Here is a 14,562-nt window from a genome sequence, read left to right on the forward strand (position 1 = left end):
ATTGTTAATGGAAACAGAAAATCCACCAAAAACAAAATGCAAGCAGTACCACATGTAAAGAAAATGTGGTTATAATTTGGTATTGCACAAAAACATGAGGGCATGCATGCCACTGAAAAATGCACAGGGGGCCGAGAAAGCTTATGTCACTACACACAATGATAGACATTGAGAGATAAATTGTATGTTCACTATTAAACACCATTTTACAGTTATGATCTATCTAAGAAGTTGAGTAACTTTGTAATTACATTGCATTACCTATTTTGTACTGCTTCTGAGTTATGGCTTATATTGCAATCCATGATTGCTTTCACAATTCCACTGGTTTCTATTGAAAACAGTCAACAAACCTGTTGACAGGCACACCCTAAAGAGCTTAGCTCCTCCATTAAGTTTCCTACATTAAATTACTGTACCACGCTATAAGTCAATGGGGTCCACTCGGTGGAATAAAAGCCATGACGCAGGTAACCATAAGAGCATAACATGCAAAGGTGGTGGGGCGGAGAAAAGTTCTTGCCATCCCCTTATAATTATCTCATGGGGCAGATAATAATAGTGTCTGAAAATTAGAATATTATATAAGCCCAATTTCAAACATGAGTTTTAAAACCGAAACGTTGGCCTACTGAAAAGTATGTACAGTATCTGCCCTCAATAGTTGGTCGGGGCTTCTTTTGCATGAATTACTGCATCAATGCGGTGTGGCATGGAGGTGATCAGCCTGTGGCACTGCTGAGATGTTATCAATGCGGCGTGGCATGGAGGTGATCAGCTTGTGGCACTGCTGAGGTGTTATCAATGCGGTGTGGCATGGAGGCGATCAGCCTGTGGCACTGCTGAGATGTTATCAATGTGGCGTGGCATGGAGGCGATCAGCCTGTGGCACTGCTGAGGTGTTATCAATGCGGCGTGGCATGGGGGCGATCAGCCTGTGGCACTGCTGAGGTGTTATCAATGCGGCATGGCATGGGGGCGATCAGCCTGTGGCACTGCTGAGGTGTTATCAATGCGGCATGGCATGGGGGCGATCAGCCTGTGGCACTGCTGAGGTGTTATCAATGCGGCGTGGCATGGAGGTGATCAGCCTGTAGCACTGCTGAGGTGTTATCAATGCGGCGTGGCATGGAGGTGACCAGCCTGTGACACTGCTGAGGTATTATCAATGCGGCGTGGCATGGGGTGATCAGCCTGTGACACTGCTGAGGTGTTATGGAAGCCCAGGTTGTTTTGATAGTAGCCTTCAGCTCGTCTGCATTGTTGGGTCTGGTGTCTCATCTTCCTCTTGACAATACCCCAAAGATTCTCTACAGAGTTTAGGTCCGACGAGTTTGCTGGGCAATCAAGTGCAGTGATACTGTGGTTATTACACCAGGTGTTGGTACTTTTGGCAGTGTGGGCAGGTGCCAAGTCCTGAAAATGAAATCAGCATCTCCATAAAGCTTGTCAGCAGAGGGAAGCATGGAGTGCTTGAAAATTTCCTGCTAGACACTGTGCTGACTCCGGACTTGATATAACACAGTGGACCAACACCAGCAGATGACATGGCCCCCAAACCATCACTGACTGTGGAAACTTCACACTGGACCACAAGCAACATGGATTGCTGCCTCTCCACTCTTCCTCTAGACTCTGGGACCGAGATTTCCAAATTAAATGCAAAATTTACTTTCATCTGCAAACAGGACTTTGGACCACTGAGCAACAATGTTGGTCCACTGTGTTATATCAAGTTCAGAGTCAGCGCAGCGTCTACCAGGAAATTTTCGAGCACTTCATGCTTCCCTCTACTGACAAGCTTTATGGAGATGCTGATTTCATTTTCCAGCAGGACTTGGCACCTGCCCACACTGCCAAAAGTACCAATACCTGGTGTAATAACCACAGTATCACTGCGCTTGATTGGCCAGAAAACTCGCCTGACCTAAACCCCATAGAGAATCTACAGGATATTGTCAAGAGGAAGATGAGAGACACCGGACCCAACAATGCAGACGAGCTGAAGGCCGCATATACTGCAGGGCATATACTGTACATTTCAGTATTAAAAATCATTTTTGAAATTGGGCTTATATAATATTCTAATTTTCTGAGACACAAAATAACGGTTACCATAATCATCAGCATTAAAAGAAATAAATGCTGGAAATAGATCACTGTGTGTGTAATGAATCTATATAATATATGAGTTTCACTTTTTGAATTGAATTACTGAATTAATTAAAGGGAATGTGTCACTAGAAATTATTTTTATTTTTTTTCAGTTAAACAGTTAGTATTTAAGTGATTAAACATTGTTTAAATTTTTTCACAAGTCAGGAAATATTATAAATTAGATTCTAATTTATAACATTTCCATGTGCCGGTCACTAGAGGGAGCAATTCCCAAAATTGCAGCATTGCAATGTGGTAAAGCAACCTCATTGCTTTATGCTGCAAATTTGGTGTAGATACACACGCTCTAGTGTGCTCACACAATCCCCCCTCCCTTATCCTGGCTAGTGCCAGGAGAAGGAGGTGGTTGAATCTTCTAATCCTCCTACACTGTGCATTCACTCAGAAAATGGCGGCACACAGTATAGGAGGATTAGATACAGTGGTAATCAGACAGTATAACACGAACATAATACACACATCACATACACAAACATAACTTACCTGCTCCTGCCGCCGCTGCTGCCTCTGATCCTACTCCTCGCGTCTTCGCTGCCTGGAACATATGTCCGGAAGCCGCGACCGGAAGTAGTTATCTTACTGTCCGGCCGCGGCTTCCGGTCCATATGAAAATGGCGCCGAATGTCGCTCTGCCGAAGACCTTCCTTTTGGACTGTGTGGGAGCGGCGCATGCGCCGTTCCCACACAGACGGCATACACTATAGTGAATGGAACGGCTCCCGTTTGCATTGTCTATGGGGTTGTATGTGCCGTATTCCATCTCTGTATGTGTCGTTAATCGTGTGTGTGTGTGTGTGTGTGTGTGTGTGTGTAAAGGATCTGCCAGACACAGCTTCTGTGTCGACGCCCGTGGTTAGTCAGTCTGATCGAGTGACCCCTCCTTCTACCAATCAGGCTGGGAGGCTGAGGAGTGGGAGAGCCTATCACAGCCTGGCCAGACGGAGCTAGCTCCCGCCCTCTGTCTATTTATACCTTCACTTCCTGCTCCTCCTTTGCCTGTGATTCTCCTGTTTCCTGGCTCTGCTGCTGCTTGAACTATTTGTCCCTGCTTCATATTGACCCTGGCTTACTGACTACTCTCCTGCTCTGCGTTTGGTACCTCGTACACTCTTGGTTTGACTCGGCTCGTTCACCACTCTTGTTGCTCACGGTGTTGCCATGGGCAACTGCCCCATTTCCCTTAGCTTCTGTGTACCCTTGTCTGTTTGTCTGTCATGCACTTATTGAGTGTAGGGACCGTCGCCCAGTTGTACGCCGTCGCCTAGGACGGGCTGTTGCAAGTAGGCAGGGACTGAGTGGCGGGTAGATTAGGGCTCACCTGTCTGTCTCCCTTCCCCGGCATTACAGTGTGTGTCTGTGTGTGTGTGTGTGTGTGTGTGTGTGTGTGTGTGTGTGTGTATGTACAGATAGCTCTTGAGGCTGCAGACTTCTTTCTGTTGTGTGTATTGTGTGTTTCCATGTGTATTTTTTTTAGTGGAGACCCTTTTTAAATCACAATGTTTTGGGGAAAAAAATGTATATATGAACCTGGGGTCAGCGTATGCAGCTCTGTTTATGGATCTTGTTTTATGAGCTGAGGTCTATGGAAACTAAGACAATTGTCTAGCAGTCAGATTTATGACCTGCACCGCCGTCTCTAGCCACGCTGTAAATTAGTAGTTCTGGGTGCTTGATATAAACTTGTATTAAAGTCGCCATTCCCTCATTACATGAAGTTGGATACATACAGGAGAAGATGTTCCGAATAAGGAATCTGTACCTTTGGCTAAATTTGTGCCAGGTCATTATAAACATGTGGATTTTTAAGTAATTACATTAAATATATTAAGTAATAATAGCATGAAGCATATTTGTCAGGTCTCCTATATAAATCAAATAATGGAAAACTATATATATGGACAATCTCAGATTTCCATCCTAAATCCTATGCTGCCCTTAGAAAGCTTTATATTTACCATAAAAAATGAATACATTTTATTATATATAGGAGATGTATATATAGCATAGTATAAAAACAATTAGTGATTCACAAAAGTACATAAATACATATGAAGGACTCCAGGGCTGTCTGACTATACTTCCTGTTGTTAGGGCATTCTTAGGTATTCCATAACAACTGCCTGTGTACTATAAGTACATAGACTTAGGGCCCATTCACATGAACAACGTCCGTGTGCTGTGTATGGAAATCACGCTCAGCACACGGACCCATTGATTTCAATGGGAGCGTTCACACATGCGTGGGTTTTCACGTAGCGAGAGTTCACTGCGTGAAACTCACTGCATGTCCCATATTGGTGCGTTTTTCACGCACCAATGCGCCCATTGAAAATCACGCACCGCACACGGATACACAACCGTGTGTGATTTGCGCATCAATTCGATTGAAAAAAAAAGGACAAGGATGCGTTTGCGAGTGCGTGAATGCCACTCGCAAAGCACACTGATGCATACGCAACACACACGGACCAGATTCACGCGTTTTCACGCGTGTGAATCTGATACGCTCGCGTGAATGTAGCCTAATATACTGGCATATAGATAGAACAATAAAGTACATTAAAGTTAAAAAATAAATATCCCCCTATGGGATAAAAAAAAGTTAAATACATTTTAAAAAAAGTAAAGGACTCATTTTCGGAGTACGGACTCATAGATTTTCTATTGAGTCCCTACTCCAATACATTCATTTCCGGAAAAAGCCAAACAGACACGAAGCGGCTGAGCGCTCACACGAACAATTCAGCTGCTTCGTTCTAGCGATTGGTGGGGGTCTCAGTGCTCGGACCCCCACCAATCCAAACTTCTGACATGTCACTATGACTTGTCAGAAGTTTGTCAAACGTTTAGCTATACTTTAAATAAAAAAAGACTAAATAGACACCATATTTTTTACAATACATAAACTTTATTAAATAGAAGTTCCAAAAAACTAAATAATACACACATATTTGGTACCATCACGGCCGTAAGAACCTGCACAATAAATTTGTAGCATCATTTATGATGATCAGTGTATGCTGTAAAAATAAAAACTGCAGTGGATCTGTTTTTTTTCAGCATTTTTACCAAAATATAAATTAACATACAGTGAAGGAAATAAGTATTTGATTCCTTGCTGATTTTGTAAGTTTGCCCACTGTCAAAGTCATGAACAGTCTAGAATTTTTAGGCTAGGTTAATTTTAGCAGTGAGAGATAGATTATATTTAAAAAAATACAAGAAAATCACATTGTCAAAATTATATATATTTATTTGCATTGTGCACAGAGAAATAAGTATTTGATCCCTTTGGCAAACAAGACTTAATACTTGGTGGCAAAACCCTTGTTGGCAAGCACAGCAGTCAGACGTTTTTTGTAGTTGATGTTGAGGTTTGCACACATGTTAGATGGAATTTTGGCCCACTCCTCTTTGCAGATCATCTGTAAATCATTAAGATTTCGAGGCTGTCGCTTGGCAACTCGGATCTTCAGCTCCCTCCATAAGTTTTCGATGGGATTAAGGTCTGGAGACTGGCTAGGCCACTCCATGGCCTTAATGTGCTTCTTTTTGAGCCACTCCTTTGTTGCCTTGGCTGTATGTTTCGGGTAATTGTCGTGCTGGAAGACCCAGCCACGAGCCATTTTTAATGTCCTGGTGGAGGGAAGGAGGTTGTCACTCAGGATTTGACGGTACATGGCTCCATCCATTCTCCCATTGATGCGGTGAATTAGTCCTGTGCCCTTAGCAGAGAAACACCCCCAAAACATAATGTTTCGACCTCCATGCTTGACAGTGGGGACGGTGTTCTTTGGGTCATAGGCAGCATTTCTCTTCCTCCAAACACGGCGAGTTGAGTTAATGCCAAAGAGCTCAATTTTAGTCTCATCCGACCACAGCACCTTCTCCCAATCACTCTCATAATCATGCAGATGTTCATTTGCAAACTTCAGATGGGCCTGTACATGTGCCTTCTTGAGCAGGGGGACCTTGCGGGCACTGCAGGATTTTAATCCATTACGGCGTAATGTTTTACCAATGGTTTTCTTGGTGACTGTGGTCCCAGCTGCCTTGAGATCATTAACAAGTTCCCCCCGTGTAGTTTTCGGCTGAGCTCTCACCTTCCTCAGGATCAAGGATACCCCACGAGGTGAGATTTTGCATGGAGCCCCAGATCGATGTCGATTGACAGTCATTTTGTATGTCTTCCATTTTCTTACTATTGCACCAACAGTTGTCTCCTTCTCACCCAGCGTCTTACTTATGGTTTTGTAGCCCATTCCAGCCTTGTGCAGGTCTATGATCTTGTCCCTGACATCCTTAGAAAGCTCTTTGGTCTTGCCCATGTTGTAGAGGTTAGAGTCAGACTGATTCATTGAGTCTGTGGACAGGAGTCTTTTATACAGGTGACCATGTAAGACAGCTGTCTTTAATGCAGGCACCAAGTTGATTTGGAGCGTGTAACTGGTCTGGAGGAGGCTGAACTCTTAATGGTTGGTAGGGGATCAAATACTTATTTCTCTGTGCACAATGCAAATAAATAGATATAGTTTTGACAATGTGATTTTCTGTTTTTTTTTTATATAATCTATCTCTCACTGGTAAAATTAACCTAGCCTAAAAATTCTAGACTGTTCATGTCTTTGACAGTGGGCAAACTTACAAAATCAGCAAGGGATCAAATACTTATTTCCTTCACTGTAAATTAAATGATACTGTAAATGTGCAAAAAAAAATGCCACCTACATAAAGTACAACTCGTCCTGCAAAAAATAAGGTCTAATGCAGCTGAGTGGAACAAAAAAGTAAAAAGTTATGAGCGCCGTGTGGTAAAGAGGAAAAATCAAGAAATTGTTCTGGTCCTCAAAATTGGCCTGTTCTTAAGGGGTTAAAAGAATGTTGTTTGTCCGTTCCCAAAGGTTCCAAGTACCACTAAACAAAAAGAACCAGACTCTGATTTTACCACTGACCCCCAGCGATTGGATTATAAATGTTCTACAGTCCACCACGTATTATAAGTATAAATATACCACTGCAGGTGTCACCACGCTCTGTACCAGAAACCGCCATAGACTAAGGGCCCTTTTACACTGACCAATTATTGGGCAAACGAGCGTCCACAGAGCGCTCGTTCCCGATAATGGCCCAGTGTAACAGGGCAACGATCAGTCGATGAACGAGCAAACACTCGTTCATCGGCTGATTATATCGTTTACACAGCCTAAAATATTATTGTTGTTGGCAGCACCTCTCCCTGTGTAAACGGGGAGACGCGCTGACGACATGATAGAAATGTATGGGGATCGGAGTAACGATTGGTCACCCCCATTCATTACTGATAATAGCTCCTTGTGAAAGGCGGAAACGAGCACCGATCTCATTTATTGGCGCTCGTTTACACGTCCCTCGGCGGGTTGTGTAATAGAACCTTAAAATGTAAATCTTCCATTGTCCATTCCGGATGACAACCCTTGTCCATAGAGACGTCATAGGGGAATGTTTCCTCTTTGGGACCCAATCTTTGCGCCAAAACCCCCTTTTATGACCCTATTCTGGCGGATCCAGCACATAGCATGTAATGATACATTTGCCCCCATTTGGCCAGAAACAGCGTCCTCCGGAGATACAAACTGATCGCCAGACAACCCCTTTAAAGGAACACTGGGCAAAACTAAAACACTATGGTAAGCCTAGTGCAGTTTTGCCCATATAGTTCCTTTAAAATTGCGATTTTTATTTTTATTTTATTTCATCAGGTACTTAACGCAGAATGGGATGCCAACTGTTTCCATGGGACTGGGTGGGGTAGTTTGGGGTATATGACACATTAATGATGACCACTCAGTAGACAAATTTGATTGCTTTATATTTTTTATTATATATTGCATGTAATTCTTATACTTTGTGGATGACATCATGACTTTAGAGTTGTTGGGTCCGAGGTGAAGCTTTGGCATTGGGTCCAGGAGCTTACACCTCTGGTTCAATCATTTGTTAGTACATGATGCTATCTTCATACGTACGTATCCCTTTAGAAGTCTGAATAGAACATGAGAATAAGCTTTCTTTCTTGGAATCATCGTGAAAGTTGAAGATGATTGTGAAACCATTCGCTGAACTGGACCAGGTTAAAGTGAATTTGGATTGTTTTTCTTGAGCTACAACGTAAGGTGTTATTGTTTGAGATGGATCATGCAAGCTACAGCAATTCCTGGTGTTTTATTACTTTATTATTCTGGATATGAGTCATTGTGCTTGGTATCGTAAATTACATCACAGTTAAAAGACGTGACTATACCGGCAATAATAAAATATTTGTTGTACCTATACTTCTTATTGTTGGCGGTGCAGTGTTTTGTTTTGTTTTCTTTTATCATATATATATATATATATATATATATATATATATATATATATATACACACATATACATATGTTGTTTTTTTACGTATTGCATGTGTAAACTTTTATTTTATGTAGCGCTGCTTCAGACATTACAGTGTGTGCATCTGTTTGGCAGCACCCTGATAATGCGACCATTGCTTCCTCAACTCAGCGCTTTCCTAGTCACTTCCATTTATTTCAAGCCAATGACTCAATCACACATGTCGTAAAAGTTCAACTAGTTGGAATACGGTAGCTGGGACCCCCAATGATATAAATAAAAAACAAGGACACCAAAATTTTTCATTTACGACCACCTCGCTACTGAAAATGGGGACCAGAACTGATTCACGCTCAACATTAGGTGTGGGTACCGGGTGCTGTGTCTTTTAGGACATCTCTCCTCTCCACTGAAAATTAGAACCAGATCCCCTTTGCTATTTACAACTTTGGTGCCCCAGCTGGAGGGCCACATTACCATAAGGACTTTTAACCCCTTTGCAGGGAATATGAATGTCATAGAGGTCGGTCTCTCACTTAGGATTCCCCTTTAAGAGGAAGAGTGGAGCGACATTAACAAAAAGCAGGTATTACTCTGGGGACCAAGTCTATTTATGTAATACATGGTCGGTCATTTATTTGACCGGCGACATTTAATACTACTTTTAATTTGCAGTGGTCGCCGGCCACATCGTCTCAGCTGATCACCGGGAGTTTCTGTCGATTAACTGATTGCCAGGCGAGCTTGAATTGTAATAGGGCACATGAGACAAACACTTTAATAAGTCAAGGTTCGAGGAAGAATCTTGAACCTTGTGCGCACATCACAAGAAATATATAAGGAACACTTTCACTGCGAAAACTTTTAGCCCTGTCTTTTTTATCACCACACATAATGCACTTTAATATAAATCAAAGGATGGCACTAGTGTACACATAAAATACATACTATTATCTAAGAAATCTTGCCCTTCACATCAAGAGTTCTGAGCAGCATCATTGAAGTTGTAGACTTTGCATAGTTAAATGTAAACTTTTTCTTGTATTAAAGCTCCATCTAGTGGTAAAAAGTGAGCATGTCACTTGCCCATACAACACCTAAGCGTACTCTGATAAAAAGCGCACTTATTTATTAGAGAGGCCTAAGTGCTGCAATTGCAATGCAATGTCTACATACGTTCATGTCATTGTCTAGCTACAGGTGACTAAATACAGTACTTCATGTCATCAGGGCAAGGGAGTCCCAGAGTCTGATATATAACATCACTAGTATCATGCACTATATAGTAGGAATTAGGCAAACAATTTGCATTATACAGTCGGTATTAAAAAGAGGGAATTCATGACACAATATATAACACATAGAAGAACCCTCAGGTTCACGTCTTAACCTACCTACCATCGCGTGTGCCAACTATTATGGCAGTGGTTCCCCTTTAAGACCCTTTCCTGTTGGTATATTAGATGTGCTATATTTCTGAATATTGTTTTTAGTATTTTGAGATCCAAAATGATGCTCTCATGGACGCCTATTTTGTTTGAATTTTACTAAATGCCAAAGAGCTTGAGTGGGTTTAGTTTTGTAGTATTTGTTACTAAACCATTTACTTTGGAACATCAGGTACTATTTAGTGAGCATAAGGTTCCGTACACACAGCATCGCGATGTTATGGACCCATAGAGATTCAATGTACAGGCATATCGTGCTTCTGTGAGACTTCAATGGGTGCGTGATCCGCAAAAAACGCACAAGAATAGAACATGGAGTGAGTTTCACGCAACAGAAACACGCTGCGTGAAAAACACTGCATGTCTGAATGGCCCCATTGAATTGTAATGTGGCGGTGGTTGTTTTAACGGCCATCACACGGATGTATTCAACGTTCGTGTTAATAAGGCCTAATAAGTTTCAGCAACGGTGGGGGTCTCAGCACCCGGATTCCCACCGATCAAAACTTCTGATATGTCTCTATGACATACTAAAAAGTTTTTGGAAATTGCAGATGCTCTTTAAAGATGTAAGCCATTAAATCGATCTCATATGCAACCTAAACGGACTAATTTTAGGGACTGTTCACCTCAGCGTTCGGTTTCGGTTGATGGGTTCCGTCAGACCTTTATATGTCAGGGGAACCCATCAACGGAAAGGCAAATGGAAACCATAGCTTCCGTTTGCATTACCATTGATTTCAATGGTAATGCTTCCATTGCAAATGGTTTCCATTTGTCTCCGTTCCGCAAGGTTTCGGGTTTTTTTTTGCGGAATCAATGCCGCAGTCGACTACACTATTGTTTCCCCAAAAAAACGGAAACTAAATGGAAATCATTAGCAACGGAAGCATTACCATTGAAATCAATGGTAATGCAAACGGAAGCTATGGTTTCTTGTTGCCTTTCCGTTGATGGGTTCCCCTGACATAAAGGTCTGACGGAAACCATCAACCGAAACCGAATGCTGATGTGAACACACCCTTACCTTCTATGGGTCTGGTCCTTTTTAGGAGATCTTTTCATCATGCTATAATTTTACATTGTTCATTTGATGTTAACAAACTTGCAATATGATAAATTAGTGAATTCGTTGTATATATATGTCAATTATAATTGGAAATAATTTCTGAGTCTTTTACATTCTAGACTTTTATTCCCAAAGCTGGAGGGTGAGTTAAGTCCCGGCCAAATCAGATATCGGCTAATCTTTCCATTTTGATTACATTTCGGCAGTAACGTGTTCAAATGAATGCGAGATATAGGAAGATAAATTTGAGGGTGTAGTCCATGGACCATATTTATTGAGCAACTTTCGCCAGGTTTTGCCTGGCATAAACCACTTAAACATTGCATGATGATATGCAACAATTGAATGGTAAAATTTCCGACACTTCTCATTGCTCGCCAAATTTGGAAAGTGAAAAAAAATTTAAAAATGTTTTGTCTCCAAAGGAAATGTATTAACTGGAATAAGTGTAAATCGTTGATTTCATTTCCTCACCGTCAGACAGGTAAAATACACACTGTGCGGATATCACACTGACACATTCATTTCTATGGGCCATGCATGTATCAGTGTTTTTTGAGGATCTGTTGTTCCGTTCTGCAAATTATAGAACATGTCCTATCCCTGTCCGTTTTGGCAGATGCATAGCACATGGAAGTCATTTGTGCGCTGTCTGCATTTTGCGGATACATTGCAAGAAAACGCCAGAAAAATCTGATCACGTGTCCTTCTTATGGGTGTTTCAAGGGGAAGTGGGACAAGACAGTGACTATTTCCTCCTTCCAAGCCACTTGGAGGCATTACGGACCCAAATATGAACACTGGGATCCATCGCTTGCAGCTCAGCCAACGGCAACGGTTGTGTGCATGAGGACTAATAGGAAATGTTCTCCTGCCATCTGATACCAATTAAGAAACTGCTGAGGAGCATGTCACCTATATATACCTAACCAAGTCTATTTATTTATTCTTTCCATTATACAGTGAAACCTCTCCGATGACCATCCCTGATCTACACCAGATTTTTTAATTTCTTTATATCCTATTTATATTGGTCCTGAAGTTCAGCATGATGTCTGTCGGATAGACAATCATTGATTTTATTGTTCTCCAACCCCCATTAATACCTTGTGTTCTTATTTCTTATTTATAATGCTTACTCTCCATTTCCCTTTTTATTCCTTAAAGGGTAACTAAACTTTCAGAAAACTTTTGACATGTTAGTGACATGTCAGAAGCATTGATCGGTGGGGGTCCGAGCACTGAGACCCCCACTGATCGCTAAAACAAAGTGGCAGAAGCGCTCGGGTGAGCTCTGGGTCACTTTGTTTCTGATCGGCTTTCTTCGGAAACAGACAGCGTTGTACGGACTCATAAATTTTCTATTGAGCCTGTATACACCAATGGCTCGGCTTTCTGAGGCAATCAGGCCGATCAGAAACAAAGTGTTTTAGCGATTGGTGGGGGTCTCAATGCTCGGACCCCAACGGATCACAACTTCTGACTTTTTTTAAAGTTTAGTTACTCTTTCGGCCCCCTCTCCCAATGGTGCCCTAGGCAGCCATTTACTCTGCCTAACCCTCGAACAGGGTGTATATTAGAAAGTTGAAGCCTATCCCAATTTAAGCCTTTGTTTATAGTTTAGGACACCATACTACATACAATGGTAGTTATTATCTGACTGCATGATGTAGGCCACAGCTCATATCGTCTTATAAGCCCTGAAGCATTTTTGAGTGCAGTATGTAGTCACATTTTGCAGGAGAAGCACATTCCTTGTACGAGAAGCGAATGTGAATTACTTGGAAGTGACATTAGATCTGATATTACTGAATTGTGATGTAAGTCACAGAACTATGTCCATGCCGCTGTGTCTGTATGAGATGATTTATTGATTAGGATCTCATATGTCTCGTGCAGGTAGCAATATAGTGCATTTTACAGTCACGGATTGTCTTGAGTGCTCTTGTCTATACTTGAGGCAGTGATGATCTGCTGCTGTACATTTTAGGAGAATGAAGCTTTGTTTTGACAGATTAATACCTGACGATCATTAGGGATGATGTGCAGTTGACGCTCGGTCAGATTAGCTGTGCAGAGGCAGCCGATGTTACCATACAGGATCTCTGCATTTCACAGAAAATGTGGAGGACACAGACCAGGTACATCAGATTGGGATGTATTTATAATGCCTCAGTTGCCCTGTTTAATAAATATCAGAAAGGAACTCACTTTAGTCTCCATAATGATTCATTTATTAGTGTGGGCTAAGCAGAGGCTGAATAAACGTGAGTGGTTGCCCAGCAACAGCCATCTCCGATAGCAGGTGACTCTTCTCGCCCCTTCACGCTCTAGGTAAAATCCAGCAATGTCACTCACTATAGAGCAGTGACAAGTCGCACCAGCATTTTCACCCCCTCTATGTAGGGAGAAGATACTCAAAATAGAAGATACGATGGATGTCCGGAACATACGTAGAAGGCTTGCTCTCCACCATGCAAAATGACTCTGCTAACAAAATAGTATGTATGGCAGCTTAAACTATATTATTAACTTGCTGCTGGTGACAGTAGCGCTCACCCCTCTCCCTCATGCAGCACCCGGGGGAATGCCTGCAAGTCCTTTACAGCAAATTAATGTATGTTAGAAAAAAGGCAGAGAGGGTATTACCACAATTTGTACATGAATCTTCTAAGACAGATTTACTTTCTAACATCTCAGACTTCCAGTATATGAGCATATCTCCCAACTTTCAAGTTTCCCAATGAGGGACAATCTTTTTTTCTTTTAAGCCACACCTCTAATCCCACACAATCCCCGCCCATACACACCCGATTCAGCCCACACAGTATCATGCTCCCGTAGTGCCTCCCACAGAGTATAATACCAAATAGCTGGCCCCACACATTATAATGCCCCCATATCCATATATGGACAGTGATGTCAGGGGCTTCCCCAGAGATGGAGTACCAAAGCAGAGCCTTTACTAGCGCACTGCCAGGGACTTGCTCTGCTCCGGACATCACTATCCATATATGCAGAGCAGGAGTCCCAGGCAGAGTGCTAGTAGTGCTCTGCCCGGGACTATGGCTCTGGGGTTGCCCCTGACAACACTGTCCATATATGGACAATGACGTCAGGGGCTTCTCCTGAAGCGGAATCCCCAGCCAGAGCGTCGGCAATGCTCTGGCTGGGGATTCCACTCCTAGAGGTAGCCCCATAGGTGCTACCTACAGGGAAGTGGGCTGTGTGGCACTACCAGGGAGGGGGTCTGTGCGGCACTACCTGGGAGTCTGTGTGGCACTTCCTGGGAGTCTGTGTGGCACTACCAAGAAGGGGGCTGTGTGGCCCTACCAAGAAGGGGGGCTGTGTGGCACTACCAAGAGGGGCTGTGTGGCACTACCTGGGAGCAGGAGGCTGTGTGGCACTACCTGGGAGGAGGGGGCTGTGTGGCACTACCTGGGAGGAGGAGGCTGTGTGGCACTACATGGGAGGGGGGGCTGTGTGGCACTACCTGGAAG

The sequence above is a fragment of the Rhinoderma darwinii genome, chromosome 10 (genome assembly GCF_050947455.1).
Source record: "Rhinoderma darwinii isolate aRhiDar2 chromosome 10, aRhiDar2.hap1, whole genome shotgun sequence".
NCBI classification, from domain to species: Eukaryota; Metazoa; Chordata; class Amphibia; order Anura; family Rhinodermatidae; genus Rhinoderma; species Rhinoderma darwinii.